We start from the raw sequence: 12276 nt of genomic DNA, 5'->3' as shown, positions 1-12276 counted from the left end.
AAAGAGTGCATTTACGTGTCAGAATATAAAATTTGCATTTAATTTTATAGCAATGAAAATAATAATTATACTGTTTTTTTTTTACTTTGACAATATGTAGTGATCGCTGATAATATGTTTGATAGGATGATATACATGTATTTTGATCTCTCATTGTCTGCACAGAAATGTATTTTAAGGGGCATAAAATTGCAAGCTACGAAAATTGCTCGCTAAACAAATGTTGTTATTGTTATGTGTTGTAAAAAAGAAAGAAAAAGAAAAAAAAGAAAAAAAAACAGACGCTGGTTATTAAATTATTACCACAGAAAAGACTAGTAGGAATATATAAAATTAAATAAGATAAATGAAACAATATTTCTTAATTTTTTTTCATATGGTATAAATCAGTTAAGTAAAAATGTTCATAAAAGGGTTTATATCCTTTTCATATAGAGTATACAAAGATGAGTAAATCTCGATTTAAAAGAGAAATTCCGCCCTTTACCTGCAGATTTGAGTTTTTACGTCGAAACTTAGCTAAAAATTACATTTTACAATCCCATTTTTTTTGTTTACTTAAAGTTTAATGTGTTGTCACATTTAAAATTCCTATATCGTCATGAAAAAGGTTCGTTTCTTCAGTTATTTCAGTTTCAATCAATTGTTTGCTGCATAACCGATCATACATTTATAGTAATCGCAAAACAAAAACTTTTCAAAAAGGGAAGATTTTCCGAAACAAAGTTGCAACTTAGTAGCCAATTTATAAAAAAGTAAACGATAAAAAAAAATCAACGCTTGCCTAAAAAACCAAAAAAAAAAAAAAAAAAAATCATTTTCTCATAACATTTTTTATTTGTTCTAAGAGCTACTCTGCTCTTTTCACATTTCATGCTTGCTTAGAGCTGCATTTTCTTCCTATAACAAAGAGTTTGGCAAACTTGCAAAATTGCGAAAGATAAGAATTTTTCTCATGTCCTTAAAAAAGAAAGCAGTTGTTTTCATATTAAGCTAATGCTTTAAGTTACTGCATTTTGTCAGGGGCTCGCATTTCTTTTTATTGATATGGGGATTTATTTTTAAAGTTTGATTCATTTCATTTACTTAAATGTTTCTAACTTTATGAATAGTATTAAATTTATTTCCTTCAGACTTATTTTTGTATATGTTATCATCGAAGTGAGAAATCTGTTAACTGTCTGTGCGAAACCATTGAAAACTTAGGAAAGTCGTGAAATAACTAGAAAAATCAGCTAAACTAATTATTCTACATTCTACTATTTAGCTATTTTATAGGTTAAAGATTAATATATCGTGGAAGCATGAAATAGTGTGACATTCAAAAGTTCTTTGAACCGATTGTAGCTGCTTTTAGTCAGGTTTGAACCACTTATAGCAGTTTTGCTATAAAGTGTGTGTCTGTGACCCCTTCATACGTAGACATATGAGGTAGTGAGAAGCAAAGGGATGCAAGTGGCAAATTAAAAAATTTGGAGATAACCACTGCAAATGGTAGATGAATCTCTCCTCTGTCTTGGGGCAAGATATTGTACTAGTAGCCCTGGTAGGTGCTGCTGTACAGCATGATTTAGAAGAGAAAGTCAATGAAAGCCTACCCTATGATCTGATCTTTAAACGCGTTTTACTCGAAACTTAAAATAGTCCACTTGCATCCCTTTGCTTCTCACTGTCTCATATGTTGTTTGAAGACATATAATTGAGACTGTGTTGCATATTAATGTTAACGCTTTAGATTTTCAATTATTAAAAATCATTTTTGTAACCTATTTTCAAGCAATGATTTCTGAAGAAATGAGGGACCAACCTAATTGCTAAGAATTGAATGACTGTTTTCTTTTCTTTTATCTAAGATATTTTACACGAAAGTAAAAATAAATTATATTTTCAAATGTTATAAAAACAAGAAGTTCCGTCTAGAACTATACGAGCCTACTTTCCCATATACCCATACTACTTTCTAGTACCTGATCAATATTTTGAAAAATAGCTAAAATCGCAAATTGTTTCAAACCTATTTTTGCTAATTTCTAGGAATAAAGTATTCCTCACACATCTAAAAAATTAGATGCGTAAAAAAAAGCACCTTTAAACAAAGCAGCTAATACACGGTTTTCCCCTTAAAAAAAATTATTTAACAGCTTTCAAAACGAAAAAATAATAATTAAAATTAATAAGCTTATTAAAATAAATACATCATATCAAAAAAAAAAAAATCATTTCTTTTTCCCCTGTTGCCAAAAATATTTTTTTAATATGAATTAATGCACTTACCAAAATAAATAAAAACAATAAAAGGTCAACTTAAAAAAATACTTTTCATTGTCAAAAAAAAAAAAAAAAAAAAAATCGTCTGCGCATATCGTTATGAAGAAATATAAATGACTTCTAGTTTATTCGCCGAAATCTGAATACCTAAATTAAAAACTTTAGCGTGAAAATAAAAAGAAATCATATCAACAATAATTATTTCACAGTGAAAACCATAGCTTCGAAGTCGGAGTGAATCTCATTTTGGGATAAAGGAGTCGGAGACGAATATCCAAGAATCGGAGTCAGTCATTTGTCCTCCGTGTATCAATTTCTGCCAAAGCTACGAAGTCAGAGTCGAAGTCGGAGAGTCGGAGTCCGATTAATTGTCGGACACAGGAGTCGGAGTCAGGTTCCTCTAAATTCTCGGAGTCGGAGTCTGGAGTTTGGTGTCAAGAGCTATTTCCAACAAAACTTGTTTGAAATAAATCCGCCTTCAAGTACGGAATCTACAGTGACTTTCAGTTTCCCTGTAGGCGATAATGTTAAGTTTTTTTGAACTGTTCAAAATTGAACAAAAAATAGTTCAAATCAAAAAGTGAAATATGGGAATGAGGTGTCCTCGCCGAGATCTTTTGAACAATACCCTAAGTTTGTTCGAATCGGACTATTCATTCAAAAGTTATTAGTGAGGGACAGACAGACAGACCGACAGACATTTTTCCCCATCTCAATACTCTACTTTTTAATTTTTAATTTTTCGATTTTTATTTAATTATTTAATTTATTTTTGATTTTTTTTTTGTTTTGTTTTTCGCGACATTTTTAAGATGCATTAAGCCTTCTTTCATGCTTTTTTCTTCTTTTTCTGACTTTTACTGGGAAAGTAGACTAAAAAGCGTTTCGAACAATATTTATAAATTTAAATAAACTATCAGATTTTAAATTTGAACACCATATTAACATAATAAGGTATAGAATGTGTATAAATTCCAAGACATATTTTGAAAATTCATAGAAAAACAACGAATTGTCGTATGAATATACGGTTTGAGCTGAAATGTTTCACTAGCTCATGACTTGTTTGTAACATCGCAAAAAAAAGTGGGAGGGTTTAGGAGGGGGGAGATAAAGTAAATTAAGAATTATAACTTATGTGACGGCTATAAAGTCACAGTGAAAAAAACAAACGTAACGTGAGGTGTTTAATTCAGCTTTCATTACCAGAGTTCAATATGTGCACGTATGTTGCTCGAACCACGGCTACACAGTACTCAAGTTCATGTCCACATTGAACTTCGGTAATGAAAGTTATTGCTTTATGTTTAATAAAATGACTTTACTCTGTGACTTTACAGCCGTCACAGGAGTAGCTTAAAATTACACTTTTTTTTCCTTTCTCCCCCCCTCCTTTTTTTTAAAGATGTCATAAACAATTATTGAACCTATGAAGCATTATGGTGCAAACCGCATTTTCTTACGACAATTTGCTGCTTTTCTATAATATTTTAAAATGTGTCGAGGACTTTTCAGACATCCTATATTTTATTTCTAGTTAATAAGTGTCTAGTTATCAAAATCTCTAGGGATATATCAGAGTAAGAAAGACTTTCGTGCAGAAATCGAAAAAAAAAGAAGCTATGTGTTGGGTACAACTGTTTCCGTAACGACTCACAGATTCTATTCGGATAACGCATTTCTGTAACGGCTAATGGTTTTTGAAATGGAAACTCCACGTTTAAATGGTGATGTAACTAGTTAAGGTATGACAGTTACACGTAACATATAACTAGACTATATGTTAATTAAAACTTTAGAAGTAGGTATGTGCAGTGTAATGATCATTTCAGTTACGTAAAACAGTTATACATCAAAAGTACATTTCTGTGATCCTTTTTTATTAGGCTATTTTTATTAAATTATTTGAAGACGTCGTGCCCGAAACAAACTTTAAAATATAAATTTACATTGAAATCGGTGGAATTCTCTTCTCATGAAATATTCGTATCTTTTCTAAATAATTTATGAAATTCACGTTTTACCAAGTAGTGATTAAAAGTATACTTATAATACAATTTTGCTTCTTCTTAGTAAGAGAAGAAATTAATAGGATAATCGCAAAAAAAAAAAAAAAAAAAAGAGAAAAGCTTAAAGGCAAAAAGTAGAAAGACACTTCACTGCTTTCACTGCTTTTTGTTGTAATTAGCCGATGTTCTTGCGTGTGAAGCGCAATTACTTTGACCGTTTAATCAAAAAAATTTTAAATAAAAAATTGTATTATACGTATAAAAGCTTTTAAAAAGATTATCACAATTTAAAACACGAGAAAAAGACCAAGTCTTTGAAAGTGTAAATCTTAGGCAGTTAAAAAAAATTGACAATGAAGTTTAGTTTAAAAAATTATTAGCTTATTGAGTGATAGCCAAAAATGTATTTTCATGACCAAGATAAAAGGATCAAGTTCAAAAAAAAAAAAAAAAAAAAAGTGAATGAATAAAAAATAATAATCTTCAAAAATGTTCTTGGTGCAGTCTTTACTCCAAATACACAGAAACTTTACAGCAATATTTTAAGTTTTAATGACTACGAATTGAAAAAAAATCCTAATGAATAACGTTGTCTTAGAAAAGAAAGAAGAAGAATTAAATGCTTTAGTTATGCCAGTACAAAATCATAACAATTTCATTCTGTCGAATCCTGCAAACTAATTAAAGTACTAAGAACTAAATAAAACTTTTTACCAATGCCTAAAGAGTTTATTACAAAATGCAATACAAACTGAACAATATTATACAACAATAAGCAACTTTTTAAAGATTTTTTCTGCGATATAAAGCACTTATAGTCAGCATATTAGTTCGTTGGGGAAGTTTAGTGTGTATAGTCCGCTGCATTGCCGTCTGAGAGCACTTTTTCTGATTTTGAAAACGTGAGTTCTGGGCAGCCACATTGAGAACGACTGGTTCAGGGTAAACTATAAACTAAATGATCTGAGTGTTTTTTCCCTGTTTTATTTTCATCACATAGGACAGGAAGTCACCAATATGGGTAGATTACAGTGCCCGCCGCTTATTAAAATCACATTCGTACTGTGGACATTTGATTGTATAAAGCGACTGATTTTATTGACCGGCATTCAAAAAAATAAAAGGTTTTTAAGTTTAAATACTCTAAAAATGAATTGAATTACTTCATTTATTTCTGTTTTAAGTATTTTAAAATTCGGTTATCATCTTAACTAAACATGAGGTACATTTTTTTTATAATTATTTGCACAAGGATCTAAAAATGTAGGTGTATTGTTGTTTGCTTAACAGAATTTGGAGAGCTAAGATTCAATATCGTTTGAGAGTTAACGAAGTGTTTTGTAACGTTTAACATTATATTCTCCTCTTTGTTCTAAAGTGCATCGTACATTATCAAGCTTTTTTCTGACATCTTGCTGAAAATGAAGAGGCAAATTTGACTCTGAGATATTTTCATCTGCTCAAACCGATTCCTTCTCTTCTCAGTGGCGCTTTAGCATTTTTTTACGTATGATGTCCAAAATTTGATTTTATAAAACGGCGATAGCGATTTTATTAAAAGATGGTTTTAACATGTTTTGGTATTGCAATTATTATGTTACTCCGGATTTGATTTTAAAAAGCGGCTGATTTTATAATCCAGTGATTTTATTAGTGGCGGGTACTGTACTCTTATTTCAGTCTAATGCTAAGATTTGAGTACAAACGAAGACAACGAGGACAATAACGGTGATGCAGACTATCCTACAGGTCAGGGTCAAAAAGTAGTAGGACTAAGTTTCTGTATAGTAAACGAAGCGGCTGAGGGGAGTCTGATAACCTTGGCGTGGTGGTGCTTTTTTTATTTGCTTGTTTTTTGTCCATTTATTTTTGAAAAATTACATTTAGTGTAACATCCTATATTGTTTGATTTAGATTATTTTCGAGATAAAATGGATTTGTAATTCATAATACTGGATGCAAGTATTACAAAATCTGCGATCTATTGATTTTCTTTTCAACTACGGCAATGAAATATGAATAAAGGTTGGGCAAAACGACGTATTATATATGTATAACTTAGCAATTTATTAAATTTACGAAAAAAAAATCCTTTTTCTTTTTATAGCATTTTAACATTGCTTTTTTTTCCCGTCTACCTAAAGAATCCAAACGTTTCAAAAATCATTAGAGAAAAAAACCTTAAAAAAATAAATAAATAACAACCGCCGCAAGCTAAATCTAACACGCTTCTTGCAATACATTGGTTATAATTTCAATTGGATGTATTGCAGATGATGTTAATTTTTTATCTGAATGATTAAGCAATTTGAGTAGCAGAGTATAGGAAGAGCTAAGTGTGATGGAAAATATACTTGGCCTATAATGTTGCTGATTGTGATACGAGCATTTTAAGCCCTGAGTATCGTTCTCGAACTCTCAAGCTCTACGCCCACTTTTGAACACTGATGTACGGTCAACTTCAATCCTCTTTGTCATCACCCTATGTGTGTAAGTTAAGTAGTACAATCCAATTTTCAATTGTTAAAATAGTTTAAACTTGTCCTTGAATGAAAATATGGATAATTTTGTACAACATTGTATATTACTGCACTTAGCTTTACAAATTATAATAAGAATATCAGAAGTCAAAGTTTCTAAGAACTGATTACAAATTAATTTAAGGCAATCTTGGATGTGGGAGCGGTTGTTATCTAATGCTATAGTTGGGGCAAATCTAACCTGGCAGCATTTTGAAGGCTAAGCAGATCTTAATCACAGCATTACGACGCTGTTAGGTTAGGTTTTACCCAACCATAGTCAATTTCACAACATCTGATTAATGCTGCACCGTTTTTTCTCATTGTTAGGCTGAGAATAAGCACAGCAAGATCCTTTTTTAATATCCAGTCTTTCTCGATCTTTTGACTTCATGCATGCTAACACTAAAAATTCAGATTCATAAACAGATGTGGATGAAAAATGCAATGAAACCACAAAAAAAAAAAAAAAAAAAAAAAAAAAAAAACCGCTAATGTCAAAACTATAGACAAGTGAACACAAAATTGAATAAATAAGATTTTTATACTTTTATGCATCTCCTAATATTTTTTTTTATTCCGTAAGGGGTTGGCACTCCCAGGTTGAGAATTTGAGAACATATCTAAGGATTACGATGCATTATTTATTTTTATAATTATTACAAAACCCTTCTGAAACTGACTCCTAAAATCTAAAGAGACTGGAAAGTACCCAAAAAGTTGTAATCTTGTTCAATGATTGGCACAGCTGTTAATAAGAATAATGATCAATGACACAATACAAAGCATCTTCGAAAATCAGTTTCTTACAAGTAGAAAATATAATGCTTTACAGAAAGAAATTTCCTTTTTACACGGAAAGCAGTCTTCGCCGACACACATGCAAACGTAAAATTTATGAAACGTTGAAAAAGTAATAACAGAAACCAATTTCAAGTTTCTATGACGCAGTCAAACAATAACTGAAGAAAATTAAAAACTTTCATCGTGAAAAGAAAAATAATATATTCTCTTTTCAAATAGCAACTTCTTCCAAACGCAGCATTTTCTATTTTCTACAACGCATTTGAAAGAGGTAACAGATAAGCTCTCCTAACAATAAATATCGTAGTATAGTGAAAGTTTGCTCTTTCAACTTCAGACAAACTGGAAACTTACTTTCGATTTCCATGTAAAACAGAAAGAGATAGAAAATGTTTTTCAGCACTTTTTGGCCCTTTATCGCGAACATATTTCTCCCAAGAGAAATATATTACGCTTTACCCGCTTGTCTTTCGTTTCAGAATATTTATTGTAAATCTACTTGCGCTATTAGTCGTAAGATATAAATTGGGAGTTATTTTCCAGATTGAATATGGTCACATTTTTTCTGTATAATGCATCCACATAACGCATCAGGATTTGTTGTGTACATTATAAATAAGTACATCGCTTGTTCCGTACTGTAACAGAAAAAAAAGAAAATAAACCCCGCCCATTCGTACTTATTAGACGTTTTTCACTGTGTAATCATTTTCTAACTTTTCTTCATTTTAAGATAAATTGTATACTTATTTTAAGAATCATATGTACTATTGATTTGCGATTGGAAGTCAATATGATTATTATTTCCTAAGCTCTTCGAAGTTATTACAATGATTTTAGGAAAGTCACTGTTCCGTACTTCCTAAAATATCTACAATAAGAAAGATTTTAATTTACTCGCAGCTAGAACCATATATTTGATCCCACTTAATAAAATGTGCAACGGACTAGTTACATTAGAATTATATACCTTTTAAAGTCTATAAAATATTTAATTGCGATGTTTGTGAGTCTCTCAAATGTACTGAAGCGTAAAGCAAGGTTTTACTGATTTCCTGATTTATTCTTTGAGACGACTACAAAAGAATTATATTTTAGATCGAATCCCTTTTCCCACTTAACTGTGTTTGAAATTTCAATAAACTTTGGTTTGTTTTACTGATATGACAAGGTAGTATGGTATAGAAACATTTTAAACTCACATGAAAACAGAATTATTGATAATTATTCGCGTATTTTATTTTTTAAAAAACTTAAAAATACTGTTACAATAAGAATATTTCATATGTGATTAGAGTTTTTAGAATAAGAGAGATTTAGAGAGTAAAAATGATACGAAAGTTTAAGGTATTGAGTTCGAAAATATTTCTATTGCTATGCTTTATTATCAATGTATTTCTTCAATTCGCCTGGAAATACCATTATTGATAATTATTGTCAATTTTAAATATTAAAAAAACTAAAAAATGCTGGTACATTGATACTATTTCATAAGTTTTGAGAGTTTTTACTCAGCTGTATATATATATATATATATATATATATATATATATATATATATATATATATATATATATATATATATATATATATATATATATATATATATATATATATATATATATATATATATATATATATATATATATATATATATATATATATATATATATATATATATATATATATACACACGAAAGTTTAAATTATTTAAGTCGCAAATAATTCTATTGCTATCATAAAATAGCAATATATTTCTTTACTTCAGAGTATTTTGAGTAACTTGTTAAGTTATTTGTATGAACATTAGTATTATTACGGAAATAATGTTTCTTTAATTTACGACATCAATAATTTCAGTTAGTAATTTAGGGGATATTATTGTGTAATACTTCCTCAGATGGGGGGGGGGGATCCAATCTTCATTCATTCTTGTCAAAAAAAAAAAAAAAAAAAAACATTGATTGAAAAATAAAAATGGCGTTTAAATAAGTGATCTTCATTGTTATGAAAACTACATATAGCTCTTTGTTTCATTTTTCAGATAATAAAGGAATTAGAAAAAGAATTGGTTGTAAAACACAACGGAAGCAGTTTTGTGCAATTGAGGAAAGTTTTTATGCTTGGTTCTTTTGTAAAAAAAAATGTTCTTGCCAACTTCAGGTGTCTCAGTAAGAAATTGCCCATTGACAAGGAATTACTTTTACTTAATTGTACGAAAACCCTGCTACTCAGTCTCGATTACTTTTGTTCTTTTTAACTTCGCATCGTATTTGTGAAAGCGTTTTTGTATGTGCTCAACTGCCAACTAAAGAAACTTGTAAAGGCGTAAATGTGTGTACAAAACTATTCTTATTGAGAAACTTTATTGATCAATAAAAATTTAAAGTGCGAAATTTAGTAATATATAACAATAGATATGATGAAAAATTCTTTATATCCAAACTGTTATTATAGCTAAACAAAAAAATGCAATACGCGCAAAAGAATAAATGTTTTTGGATTTTTCCATCATGGTTTTAAACGTTTTTATATTTGTCTAAGATTTTTAGGATTAAAAATACCAGATTTGTTATAGCTTTTTACAAAATTGACAAGCATGGCTATTTACAACACTTATTTAGAATTTCAAACGAAATTTGTTTGTATACCTTGAATTAGATGTGATATGTATAACATTTATTTGTGGGTGTGTGTGGTAACTCAAAACATGTTGCGGGTAATCACGAACCTATGTTTTTTTTTTCTTTTTTTTTTTTGATACTGTTAAAGTTTTACTGAGCTAAGCTTTTTTTCGGAAATGTTAAAATATGAAATGTACAGAGCGGTTTGAAAGCGGATGTATTTCCTTTATTTTCATCAGTATGTTAATTACGGTTGAATGTTTGCTGTACACAGTTTCTTCGAAATCTTAAGAGTCATAAACATTGGCAGAACATCATCCATGTCGTTACACAGCTGAACTCAGTGAAAACAGTTCATTAACAGTGCCAAGGGAAAAGTTTTGTGGTCAAACCCCTTCCAGGACCCACTTCCATCCTAAAGCGGGTAAGTTAACGAAAATCGATCAAACACTGTAGTTTCTTACTTTTTACCGCAGCATTTTTGGTTTTATTATTTAAGAGGGACCTACAACTTCAAAATAAAAAGTGATTAACGCATCATTTTAAACCCAATATGTATTTACTATCAAATATTACAAACACTCGAAAAATCTGCATTGTCCTACCAGGTTGCATAAAGTGGGTAAGCTGTTCGGGTAAAGCAAGTAAGTTTAAAAAAATGTGATTTGGTTCATTTATCAGTTAAATATGAAGTAATAAATGATTAAACCTATTGACTAGCTAACTGCCATTATAAAAAAAAGAATAACATTATACTTATCGAGTTTAAATAGAAAATCTAAGTCAGTACATTTGCTAACAAAACCTATAGAAAACGGGTATACCAGCTTTGACCTACCCACTTTGCCCAAAAGCACGTTTTTTATTTCAATAATTATGACCTGGAATTGAAAGAGAAAAAAAAAAGATTGACCAACGAAGTTAATAGGTGGGTGGTGTCAGAATAACGTAGTCTTATTAAGAAAAAAAATATGCTGGTCTTCAGTAAATCACAAGGTACAAACCTATTGTTTTTTTTTATTAGAAGTGTAAAATTTTTTGAATTTTAAGTCTGGTTACGTACCCAGAAGGTAATTTTTGGCTGCGCTGCTGGCGGAGTTTCGGTGATTCGGAAATGTTCAGCCCCAAGACATCAGTGAGAGCATGACGTAGAATTTAGCAGCGTTTCGTTATGGATGGTGTTCTACAAATATATGTGACTCTGAAGACTTTAAAGTGACTGAGAGTAACAAACATTCAACCATAACTAACATAACCCGGGCTGCGGAGTTAAGGTTTAAATTTAAGAATCAGAGTCGGTAATTTTCCATCAATATCCGCAACTCTGTCATTGCTTGCAAAATCGATATTGGACTGATTTTGGGGTAAAGGAGTCGGAGTAGGAGGCCTTAAAAATCCTACAGGCGGAGTCAAGACCAGAAACGGTTTCTTCCATCCGACTCCGCAGCCCTGATAAAAACAAAGGTTAAAGAGTCGGAGTCGAACTGATTTTGGAAAAAAAGAGTCAGAGTTGGGAGTATCAGATCTTATAAATTCAAGAATCGGAGTCGTTCGTTTTTCCCTCCGAGTCTGTATTTTTGCCAATGCTGCAGAATCGGAGTTGGACTAATATTAGAATTTAGGATTCGGAATCGAAATCGAAGGCCCGTAACATTTTAGGCGTCGGAGTTGAGAGTTGGTTATTATTTTCCCACCAATTCCCAGGTAAAAATATTTGATTCAGTATTATTTATCTCTTGCTGGCGTCAATGTTAAGTCTACAAAACGTATTTTGATTTTTATTCAGTTTTTTTTTCTATTTTAAAACAAAAAATCCAGAATATATTCAGAATCTACACAATATTTTATACTTTTTGAGGACAAAAAATAGTTTGTCCTGTTGTACTTAGTATTAAAATTTTTTGAACTGTTCAAAAATGCCCTTAATGCACTTAAAAATGCAAAAATAATAATTAAAAAAAAACATTTTTATACGTGTTCTTCACCTGAAGCTTTTTCCATCAAACTTCTTCAAATAAAAAGATGGCACTGGGTCATTTTATGACCCCAGTA

This window comes from Uloborus diversus, chromosome 1, assembly GCF_026930045.1.
Source record: "Uloborus diversus isolate 005 chromosome 1, Udiv.v.3.1, whole genome shotgun sequence".
Lineage (NCBI taxonomy): Eukaryota > Metazoa > Arthropoda > Arachnida > Araneae > Uloboridae > Uloborus > Uloborus diversus.
This window is presented reverse-complemented; position numbering follows the sequence as displayed.